The 9,650-nt window shown below is 36.7% G+C and overlaps 1 pseudogene; it reads right to left on the bottom strand.

The window, feature by feature from the left end:
* The window catches only part of LOC113088795 (methionine--tRNA ligase, cytoplasmic-like), a 13,530-nt pseudogene extending 7,147 nt beyond the window's left edge, over positions 1 to 6,383 (bottom strand).
* Between the last annotated feature and the right edge of the window lie 3,267 nt (positions 6,384 to 9,650).

Here is a 9,650-nt window from a genome sequence, read left to right as displayed (position 1 = left end):
TTAGTCCCAAAAGTGTGTGAGATATGGGGAAAAGGCCAAATATATTTCACAAAAGTTTTTTAACACTAGTCAATTTTAACAGGTTAAAAATTACCTATTTTTTATAAAATATATTGCCATATTAAGAAATAACTGTAAAACATCTGAAAAAATAATACATGAAAGCATTTGCAAAGTTTTGTACTAAAACTACTGACTTTTTTTTTCTTTTAGAAATGTTTACACATCTTTTCCGGGGCATAACGGACCAGAATGCATTATGAGGGTTAAATAAGTGACTGATGAATCCGAGAGCGGCGTTACCTGGCGAACACGTCAGCGCTGAGCACACAGCCGATGATGTTTCCCAGGTGCGGCACGTTGTTGACATACGGCAGAGCGCTGGTGAGCAGCACGTTTCTCTTTCCTTCCTGAGGGAGACTGAGAAAAACACACATTAAAGTCACTGAGGGAACACCAGCTGAGAGGGCTTGAATCTGCAGTGATGAGGTTATAGTCGTACATCGGGTGTTTCCTCTCTGTGACCGCAGGAGAAGCTTTGAGTCCTTCAGACCAGACCTGAGCAGCTTCTTCAATCTCCTCCTCTGTCATCACATGCTCGCCGTCTCCAGCCTGACAAACCACACGTCACACAGTTAAACAGCGTACATGACCTAAAGAACATCTCAAACATCTTACAGACATCTAACAAACATCCCACGAACATCTTACAGACATCTAACAAACATCTCACGAATGTCTCACAAACATCACACAAACGTCTCGCAAACGTATACAGAACATCAAGAGGACATCTCATGAACATCTCACAGACATCTTACAAACATCACACAAACGTCTCGCAAAAATATAAAGTACATCAAAAGAACATCTCATGAACATCTCACAGACATCTCAGGAACATCAAACATCTCACAGACATCTTACAAACATCTCACGAACATCTCACAGACATCACACAAACATATAAAGAACATCAAGAAAAAATCTCATGAACATCTCACAGACATCACACAAACGTCTCGCAAACATATAAAGAACATCAAGAGGACATTTCATGAACATCTCACAGACATCTCACAGATATCTTAGAAACATCTCACAGACATCACACAAACGTCTTGCAAACATATAAAGAACATCAAGAGGACATTTCATGAACATCTCACAGACATCTCACAGATATCTTAGAAACATCTCACAGACATCACACAAACGTCTCGCAAACATATAAAGAACATCAAGAGGACATCTCATGAACATCTCACAGACATCTCACAGATATCTTAGAAACATCTCACAGACATCACACAAACGTCTTGCAAACATATAAAGAACATCAAGAGGACATTTCATGAACATCTCACAGACATCTCACAGATATCTTAGAAACATCTCACAGACATCACACAAACGTCTCGCAAACATATAAAGAACATCAAGAGGACATCTCATGAACATCTCACAGACATCACACTAACATCTCACATATATCTTACAAACATCTCACAGACATCACACTAACATCTAACAAACGTCTCGCAAACATATAAAGAACATCAAGAGAACATCTCACGAACATCTAAAAAACATCTTACGTACATCTCACAGAGATCTCACAGACATCACACGAACATCACACAGACATCGTACTAACGTCTTACAAACGTCTCACAGACATCTGACAAACATCTCACAGACATCTCACAGACGTCTTACAAACATCTTATAAATGTCTCACAGACATCTCACGAACATCACACTAACATCTCACGGACATCTTACAGACATCTGACAAACATCTCACAGACGTCTCACGAACATCACACTAACATTACACGGACATCACACAGACATCAAACGTACTAACGTCTTACAAACGTCTCACAGACATCTGAAAAACATCTCACAGACATCTCACAGACGTCTTACAAACATCTTATAAACGTCTCACAGACATCTCATGAACATCACACTAACATCTCACGGACATCTTACAGACATCTTATAAACTTCTCACAGACATCTCACGAACATCACACTAACATTACACGGACATCACACAGACATCAAACGTACTAACGTCTTACAAACGTCTCACAGACATCTGACAAACATCTCACAGACATCTCACAGACGTCTTACAAACATCTTATAAACGTCTCACAGACATCTCACGAACATCACACTAACATCTCACGGACATCTTACAGACATCTGACAAACATCTCACAGACGTCTTACAAAAATAAAAATAAAAAATCTTGCAAACATCTCAAACGCCTCACAAACATCTCACAAATGTCTCAAACACCTAAAGAACAGTAGTATATAATCAATGCTTGGATTCCTGTGCACCTCGTTGGCGTTGGTGGGACTGTCCCGGCGCTGTGTTTGTGTGGCCGGTAGTTTCTGGATGAAAGTCTTCAAGGCTTCAACACCTTTACCCTGCAGGACTCTGTGAGCGGCCGTCTGACACGCCTTGAGACCGCCGACACGCTCGAACCAGCCACGCACAGACCGCAGCTCACCTGCAGAGGACAACCTCATCAGATACGAGTCCTGCAGTCTGAGCAGATCAACAGAGGATTGAACTCTTACCGGCATCAAAACCAGAGTCAGACAGGAGAGGATACAGCGCCGCCCACAGGACGATATCTGCAACTGACACAGCCTCCTGAAACACATCGGGTGGATGCTTTAGGTTACAGGAATGTTTTCTTTATGTCTTGTTATTAGTAGTAGTGGTTGATACCGATATATTGGATATAAAGCCGATATAATTGTTTAATTTATTCATATTTACGAAATTTGAAATAATTTGAAAATGGATAAAAAATAATTGGGTAAAATAAACATACTACAGTTTTAATTTGGAAGACAAGGCACTTTTCACAAATTAATATTTAATAAAAACGTAATCGAAAAGGAAGTAAACAGTATTAGTGGTTGACTGATATATCGGCCGATATTTGGAATTTTTCAAATATCGGAATTGGCCGATATGTTTTGCTGCTTGGCTGATGAGTTCTAGGTGGGACTCTTATTTTGACGGCTATATATTGATTATTTCAACAGCCCTACTAATTTAGTGGCCCCCCCGATATATATTGCCCGATATTTGGCTTTTTTCTTTCAAATATCGGCTGATAAGTTTTTCTGTTTGGCACACGTGTTTATTTTGACGGCACTGAGATTTCCAAAGATTTGTTTAAATTATATAAATATGTATTTGCCTAATGCTCTCATCAAACGAGAAAGTATTACAATGTTTGCCTTTCTATTCCTAATAATATTAAAGTACTTGTTATAATACTTTTTTGTATGCATTTTAATTCCTTGGTTTTACAGTTCAAATTATGTTCAAAATGTGTGCTCAGGCACTACTGCTCTCAATGGCATCAAAATAAAAGTCCCACCTCAAACACATCGGCCAAACAGAAAAACGTATTGGTGGATGCCAGAGTCTGAAAAATTAAGGACAGCTCACAGTTCACTCATAAGACGACCCTGTCAATCAACTATATTGTGGGAGGGGCCTGTGCAGAACTATGTCATTCTGACAAGAATCTCAGAACAGCCTGATTTGAGTAAGGGGACAATAATCTGACTGTATGCATTATTGTACTGTTATCCCTTATACATTCTCATGAGTTTATTGAATGTTTTCCGAATCCTGTCTCAGTCTTAGATGTGTGTCTTTATGATGAACTGGACTCACTGTTGTAAGGAAAGGTGTGTTTTTCTTGCTCAGACTCTGTTCCAGCCAGTTCAGTGGCTCCTTCATCACAGCGGCCGCTTCGACATGTTTCCCCTGCAGCGCCACCATGTGGAGAGACTGCAGCACTGCTGGCTAAACACACACACACACACACACACACACACTATAAATCAATGACTTTCTACAGAAACACTCAAACAAATACTTACATTTAAGATTGTTGTATTTGAATTGCATATAAAACTCCAATTCATTTGGATTACAGTTTTAACAAATAAAAATAATGTAATGTACATTTGTCAACAATACAGGTCAGATTTCTTCAATAGTACTAATGAACTAAATGTGTTTTTATATATTGCTTATTCCATCTTTAAACTTTTTAACTGAATGTATTAGTTTCACGATAAACAGACTTAATGTTGATTATTTAGTTATGAATATCTATAATAAATGAATAATTTATAAACACACACACACATTTATTAACAGTACATATTAACATACATTTAATATGAATGTTTAAATTCATACATTTATTGATTTGAATATTGCTTGATCCACAGCTAGTCATATTTTAATCATCTTTATATATTTTTTTTTATTAATTAATGAAACTTTTCACATTGAAATTATTTATGCAGTTTGAGTCACTCTGAATGAAAGCATTTTAAAGGTATTATTTAAAACGCAAATAGTTCATAATAAATGATGGCATGATTTTCTGATGGACAAACATGCATCACATTGAGTTTATTAGTAAGTTTATGTTTAAACCATTAAATCAAAATGCATGGAAATTTTAAAGTGCATAAATCTTATGCATAAGTCGTTTGTGAACATGCAGAATGCATATATATGCACAATAGAAACTAATCCTGAACGTGTTTGTCAAAGTCAATTTGAGCCTAAACTATATTATCTGATGCACTTATTGTAAAAACTAACTTTGCATGCAACACAGTGTGCTGTAAAGGTAATCTGTTGCAGTTACCCAATTATAATAATTATCTGTGATGTCATATGCATTATTAATCTTTGCAATAGTCACCTGTAAATTGGTTGCTTCCCATTCCAGCCACTGATTAGTTGCGTCAGTCGGGTTTTGACTACTGATGTCGAACAGATATCTGTGGAAATAACATACATGCATTTACATTTTATCTTGAGCCATAGTTTAATTATCTTGTAATTATAGCAGTGCATTTCCTAGGGACTAGCAATATAATTTTTTTGTACATCTACATTTTTGAGTTTTTTAAATATATATATATATATATATATATATATATATATATATATATATATATATATATATATATATATATTAGTGCTGTCAAATGATGAATTGCATGCAAAACAAAAGATTTTGGTAGCATAATATATGTGTGCTTTGTATATTTATTATGTATATATATAAATATTATATTATTTATAAACTATTAATTTATACATATTGTTCTAAAAAGTTGAAAAAAAAAAAAAAGTTAAACAAACATAAAAGTATAATTACAGGCATTTACTACCCCCCCCCCCCCCCAAAAAAAACGTCTTCATCAAAGTGTAAAGATAGTAATGTAAGTGCAGTCGGGGTCTCACTGGCAGATGATGTTGGGGCTGAAGAGATGCTGGCCGTCGGGTAACAACAGGACGGGTAACACAGGGTGAGTGAAGTGAGGGACCACTCTCTCTGTTCGGCGAATACACGAAGAAACACACGTTAAAGCACAAAACACACTGAGCAATACACCCATACAACACTACAAGAATCTACCACAGTAACAACATGGTGCTTTAATACATACTGTAGTATTAACATAAATACAAATATGTGTCTCTGGAGCACAGAAGCAGTCTTAATCTCTGGGGTATATTTTAATACACAACAATACATTGTGTGAGTCAAAATATAATTTTTTTCTTTTATGCCAAAAATCATTAGGATATTAAGTCATGATCATGTTCCATGAAGATATTTAGTAAGTTTCCTACAGTAAATATATCAAAACTTAATGTTTGATTAGTAATATGCATTGCTAAGAACTTAATCTGAACAACTTTAAAGATGATTTTCTCAATATTTAGATTTTTTTGCTCCCTCAGATTCCAGATTTTCAAATAGTTGTATCTCAGACAAATATTGGTCTCCTAACAAACCACACATCAATGGAGAGATAATTTATTCAGCTTTTAGATGATGCATAAATCTCAATTTCGAAAAAAATAATAACCCTAATGATTTGTTTTGTGCTCTAGGGGTCACATTTATGGTGTATATAGTACTATAATGTTAAATAGAATGGGACTAGGTGCGTTTCCATCAAAAGCATGTTATTATCAGTCAGACCGGACATCTGGCTGTCAACAGCAGAACATCAACAGAAAGTCTGATAATGTCTCACCCTCGTGGCTGACCACTTCTGTGTCACATTTCACTCCAGTGAGTTCCAGCGCCGCCAGCACTTTAATACAGTGGGGGTTTCCGTCGGATATATACACTTTCATTTGGCCCTCTGTCACTTTAGGACTCTCCTGAATGAATCTACTTTGACAGGTCAGACAGACACAAGGCTTGTTCGACTTCATGCAGTTTTGCGCAAACCGATCGTCGGCTGACTTGAAGCAGTGCATGCCGGTTAGAAATTTTGTCCGACTTGATACAGCGCTGACGCCACGTGACTGTGACGTGTGCCGTCAAAGTACCACGAGAGCGATTCGAGAGTAGCCGGAGAACTCAGCCAGCGCAGCTTCTGAAGAGCGGCTGCACAGATTCTGATGACGACACAACTGATCCACGATTGGCTGGATTCACTGATGACACAGATGACGTGCGTTTCAAGTTTATTGAGAGTCGGCTTCAGTTTCAGAAATTCTCATATGGACTTTTAAAACAGTTCAATACGTTTTTATGTCGTCTTCATCTTATAAATCATATTTATTAAATATTGTTTTACTGTATTTACTTTATTGTTAATATAAAGTTTGTGTATGTTTATTTTGCATGACTTTCTTTTTTATACAGACCTTTTACAGTATTCAGCAGCATAACCTATTCAAATGAGCATTTTTAAGAACTAAAATGTTAATCTTAAAAGCATACAATCTAATGTGGTCATAAATGTATGCTCCTATACAAATGATACATAATACATTATGTTCCTCCATTTGTTTGGTTTCTTCATATTCTTTAGTTTATTTTGCTGTGTTTATACTTCACCTGCATGTGGTTAGCAAACTGCTAACAACTTGCTGTAACTTCAACTTAACAACTTGACAACATTCTGTTCACTTTCAAATAGTTGGTCTAAATCACAATATAAATCCAACAGAATTGTGCTTTTCTGTATATGAAAATCAGTGGTGTTATGTTTAAAATGTTAAAAAGAGCTCAGCTGGAGTGTACTGTAAATCTTGTTGCTGAAACCTTCTTAAAAAACACATACCCACCAGGGTTTTTTTTTTTTTTTTTCGGTTACTTTTATCATTTTGTATTAGCAGAAACACCCATGTCATACTGCTAAAGTATATATTCAATATGTTATCTTGTTTTGGAAGACACCCTTCCAAAACACCACTTATACACCCATCTTAAACGCGATCAAGTAAGCAAACGCCACGTGATCTGCCATGACTGACGTAATTGCAGCAAACTACGGGAGCCACAACGTGTCCGGCTTGGGACGGGCCAAGATGGCGACCGAGACGCACACATTTTATGTCCTGAGAAAGTAATTTTCTTTTTGCGCCATGTGAACAACGGTAACTGTAATCGTTTGCGCTTGTACAGTGTGAATTTCTAAAACGCTGCGAGGGAGTAGTCTTATGCTTCGAGTTTTTTTTGTTGTTGTTGTTTGTATTTGATATATCATTTAAACGATGGCAGAGAAGAGACCTGTAAAGAGCAAAGATAAAATGGCAGCTGGGCGAGTAAAAGATTCGCTTGAACACATGGAAGTGCACTTATATGCACGTAAGAATGATGCAGGTACCTATCCGATACCTTTGCCCGAATCAGAACCTTGTACTCCAGATTCTAAAAGAAGTCGGCCCGAACCTACACTCGGGGAGGTACAAGACAATATAGTCAAGATATTGGTGGAGAAGATGAGTCAGAATACAGATGTTCTTAATCAAGAGATAAAACAAAACCGTGAGTGCGTCAATTCTTTGAAGGAAGCCACAGAATACCTCTTTCAGGAGTTGAAAGATGTAAAGTCAGACATCTCTAATATGAAAACAACGAGTGAAGACCACCAGAAACGGATAACGGAGTTGGAGGACAAGCTCAATGAAACAGAAAGGTACCAGAGACGGTGGAACTTGCGGCTGTATGGACTGGGAGAAGAGGAAGGAGAGGATGTTAAAGCTCGAGTTGTTCAAATCTGCCGCTCCGTCATTCCGGATAATGAGGACGCCTGTCAGCAGCACATTGATGTCAGCCACAGAGTCGGCAGGAAGAACGCGGAGAAGATTCGTCCAGTTATTATCAGGTTCGTCGCCAGGTCTACAAGGGATCTCATCTGGAAGAACGCTAAAGGATCGGAGTATTTAAAATCTAGGAAGCTGCGTTTTGGGGAGGATCTGACGACAAAAGACAAGGAGGCTCGTAACAAGCTGTGGCCTCAGATTGATGCTGCACGTAAAGAAGGAAAAAGAGCTTTCTACGTGGGAGCTAAAGCAATAATAGATGGAAAAGAAGTTCGAGTGTAAGGAGCAACAGTTGTTTGCCTTGTGAGGTGTTTTTCTTTTTTTATTATTATTATTATTTTATTTATTTTAAACACCTGGTCTCTGATTGAGATGTTAATTTATAAGCTCCATTTTGGAGCGCGTTGGACTTTAAGGTACATGACATTTATCATCCCTCACGCTGATAGATTCATCTTAATATACACACTGGATTACTGATTGACTATTTAGTTACATTGTTCTTTGGCGTTTGATAGCCTGTTTTCTTCACTGATTGATTTTTTTTCTACACAATGTCTTTATGTTTATACTCGTTTAATGTGAGGGGTATTCGTGATATGTTAAAAAGAAAAGCAATTTTTTTATATCTCAAGAAATTCAAGGCGGACTTTTACTTTTTGCAAGAGACTCATGCTTTGGGAACTGACTATACATTTTGGAGGAATCAATGGGGAGATGATCTTTGGCTGTCTTGCGCAAGCAGTAATTCTGCGGGTGTTGCGATTTTGAAAGGAATGTTTAAAGGGAAAATACTTAAAAGTAATGTACACTTATCTGGAAGATGGGTAATTTTGGTACTAGAGACAGAAGGTAATATTGTTATTTTAGGTAACATTTACGGATATAATAACAAAAATGAGAATCAAACTTTGTTGCAGAGTTTTGAAGAGGAGGTTTCAAGATTGTTATCAAAATTTTCAAATGCTAATTTGGTTTTGGGTGGAGACTGGAATACTATCAGTGATCCTTTATTGGACTGTCTGCCCCCAAGACATGGAAGAAATCATTGTTATTATATCATTAATGACTTATGTTTGCATCTTAACTGTCTTGATATATGGAGAAATAGGAATCCTGGCAAAGTTGAGTTTACTTGGAGCAGTAAGGATGGTTCCAAACAATCCAGAATTGATTTTTGGTTATTATCTGAAGATTTAGTACAAAAAGTTAAGGAAATTAAAATAATACCTTCCATTCTTACGGATCACAAAATGATTAATGTTATTGTTAGTTTTGATAGTTTGGCCGGGAAAAAATTAGGGTTTAATTATTGGAAGTTAAATAATTCTCTTCTTGAAAATGAACAATTTCAAAAAGCTATTAAAGATATTATAAAGGATTCTTATAATAAGGCAAACACTTCTAAAATGTTTGGAAAAAACTGGGAATTTATGAAGTATTCAATAAGGAAATTTGCTATCGGATTTGGGAAAAACATGGCCAAAGCCAGAAGGGTTAA

Source organism: Carassius auratus, unplaced genomic scaffold (assembly GCF_003368295.1).
Source record: "Carassius auratus strain Wakin unplaced genomic scaffold, ASM336829v1 scaf_tig00047316, whole genome shotgun sequence".
Taxonomy (NCBI): Eukaryota; Metazoa; Chordata; class Actinopteri; order Cypriniformes; family Cyprinidae; genus Carassius; species Carassius auratus.
Note: the sequence above shows the minus strand (reverse complement) of the source record. Positions and strands in the feature narration are given on the sequence as shown.